Below are 3105 nucleotides of genomic sequence, written 5' to 3' on the forward strand. Positions count from 1 at the left end.
AAATCAGATAGCTCAAACTGTTCACACTTTGTATTTTCATTGAAGTTGGCTGATGTTGCATGTTCTTCATCAGATATTGTCCATATTTGTCCATACTGTTGTATTTTCTTTTTCTATAGTACAACTTTCATCCACACTGCCCCTTGAATGTGATTTGTCCTCATTCATTTCTTCAACCTTATGTTCATTATACATCATACTGGACAATCATCATTGTAGTACAGAACAACCTCTGAATATTATTGGTGAATAATTGTAGTTAATGGGTTGTCATGTAAGGATTCCCCATACGAATGGAACAACATATAATTTGAATCACTCAAGTAATGAATCTCAATTTAACAACATTATAATATACTTACATTCTACCATAAATACACATCAAGAATGCTTTGCCTTGTAGATAAATTTGTGGAAGATAGAAACGAAGATGATTTAGCGTGGATAAATATTTTGGATTTATATATTTCAAATTCGAGGAACATGCTGAGAGTGTAGTCGACGGATCTGCCTTGAAATAATACTCTTTCATAGCTATGGATTCAAGTTGGCAAAGCATAGGGCAATAGGAGGAATTGAGCCATTTAACATCATCATCATTTTCTACATGTATCAAAGCTTTCCCTTGGGGATTAAGTAAAAACCACATTTTCATGGCCCCAAAATACATGTTTCTCAGATTCCTGCAAACACATGTAAATCAACTACAATGAGATCCAAATATTAAATGTAAAATGCAGCAAAACTCTTGGACTTCTAAACCTTAGAGTAATTTAAATTAATAACACTTCACCTTAACATTCATGATAGTTGAATTCACAACCACAGATGCAGCCAATACATGGTCAGAAAATAATGCATAGTGATAAAGAGTCGGATCCTCCAACTTGTCCTTTTTAGGAAATTATCACCTTTGAAGATGAAGAAAGTAATAATCTATGGTCAATCACATGGACAGACAGTGCAGGCCCTTGGGAACAGACTTTGTTGCCACCCGACTTAAAAATTTACTTTGCTTTTCCAAGGTCCTTACTTGCTCGTCTGTAGACTGAAGCATGGCTTGCAACTTCTTTGCTACTGTCGCACAGCCATAAAATTGTTATCTAGCCTTGGATAGGACATGACCCATAGCCTTGATTTTCTCAGGTGCACTAAAACATTCATATTAATTATCGGTCATGAAAAAGAGAATGAAAAGCAGAAAGATTGACATACAGACTGAAAATTTAAAAGAAACAAAGGATATGAACACCAAATGCAAAATGGAAGCACTTACTACTCTTGATTTAGAAGCAGCCAATGCAAAAATCCAAGGGGTAGTGTTCCAAGATTCCACAACACTCTATCCTCATTCTGACATACAATAAAAGAAAAACTTAGAAATTGAACAAAGAAAAACCCATTAAGTTTTCTAGCTAATTACTTCAGATTTACTTCAAGTGCTTTAAAGTAAGCATCACAGGAATTAACATAAATAAACCACACTACACACTTACCATGTTCTGCCACTTGTGATATATTCTAGTTATATCTTGTTTCTTCCATTCTTTGAGATCAAGTACACTCATCCCATATGCCCAACCACAAGCATTAGGATCAAAGTGCCTAGCTATGTGCAGATTGGAAAAATTAAGGTATTTGTCAAACCAACAAAAGCTTTCTCCACAAGTTTCCACTGAACCATTAACCTTTCCATGAAGATCTACTGACCACAAGGGCATCAAATCTTTATGCACCACAATATCATCATCCCAGAAAGGATCTTGTCCAGTTTTGGATAAACTTGTGGAAGATATAAACGAAGATGATTTAGCATGGATAAATATTTTGGATTTATATATTTCAAATTGGAGGAACGTGCTAAGAGTGTAGTCGAGTGATTTGCCTTGAAATAATACTCTTTCATAGCTGCAGATTCAAGTTGGCAAAGCACAGGGAAATAGGAGGAATTGAGCCATTCAAAATCATCAACATTTTCTACATGTATCGCAGCTTTCCTTAGGGGATTAAGTAAAAACCACATTTTCGTGGCCCCAAAATTTAACTTGTCTGCGATGAGATGAAATACATGTTTCTGAGATTCCTACAAACACAAGTAAATCACCTACAATGAGATCCAAATATTAAATGTAAAATGAAGCAAAACTGTTGGACTTCCAAACTTTAGAGTATTTTAAATTAATAACACCTCACCTTAGCATTCATGAAAGTTGAATTCAAAACCACAGATGCAGCCAATACATTGTCAGAAAATAATGCATAGTGAAAAGGAGTTGGATCCTCCAACTTGTCCTTTTTAGGAAATTTCACTTTTCAAGGGCAAGCAAGTAATAACCCATGGTCAATCGCATGGACAGACAGTGCAGGCCCTTGGGAACAGTCTTTGCTGCCAGCCGACTTAAAAATGTACTTTGCTTTTTTGAGGTCCTTACTTGCTTGTTTGCAGAATGAAGCATGGCTCGCAACTTCTTTGTTACTGTCCTGCAGCTATAAAATTGTTCTCTAGCCTTGGATAGGACATGACCCATAGCCTTGTTCTTCTCAGGTGCACTGAAACATTCATATCAATTATCGGTCGTGAAAAAGAGAGTGAAAAGCAGAAACATTGACACATAGACTGCAACTTTAAAAGAAACAAAGGATATGAACACCAAATGCAAATGGAAGCACTTACTACTCTTGATTTAGAAGCAACCAATGTGAAAACTATTACCTTTGAGGTAGATCAGAATCTGCATTAGCCTCACCCAATGTACACTGACATTCTTTAATACGAAAAATCAATTCATGGTATAAATCAAGATTATTCCTAGCCTGGGAAATGCTTGAACACACAGTAGCCATGACTAGTTGGTCTCGCATCAATCTAATAGTGCAGTCAGAATTCTCGTTCTCATTCATTCCCCCACCTCCAAATGTTGTACTTTCCCAGGACAGCAAAATCTACCTCCTTGGAACGTTTAATTGCTGCGTTTTCAAGCTCGACTAGTTTTTCTTCATCCTGTTGAATCGGTTCTGTTGACCTTTTCTCCCTCCTCTTTTGTCTCAACTGCTGTAAGCATTAAACTACTATAAATTAAAGCATACTATGCTAAAATCTAAGAA

The 3105-nt window shown here is 36.1% G+C and overlaps 1 pseudogene across 1 annotated transcript; it reads right to left on the bottom strand.

Annotated features, from left to right (window-relative positions):
• Positions 1 to 798: 798 nt before the first annotated feature.
• Positions 799 to 2528, bottom strand: LOC149213247 (polygalacturonate 4-alpha-galacturonosyltransferase-like; annotated as a pseudogene). The gene is made up of 4 exons (XR_016250035.1): positions 2194 to 2528; positions 1497 to 2083; positions 1277 to 1353; positions 799 to 1077 (listed from the first exon to the last, which is right to left on the bottom strand). The product of XR_016250035.1 is annotated as a polygalacturonate 4-alpha-galacturonosyltransferase-like (transcript).
• Positions 2529 to 3105: the final 577 nt, after the last annotated feature.

Source organism: Pinus tabuliformis, chromosome 1_1 (genome assembly GCF_031772625.1).
Source record: "Pinus tabuliformis cultivar Carrire ecotype Pingquan chromosome 1_1, CPIR1, whole genome shotgun sequence".
Classification (NCBI taxonomy): Eukaryota; Viridiplantae; Streptophyta; class Pinopsida; order Pinales; family Pinaceae; genus Pinus; species Pinus tabuliformis.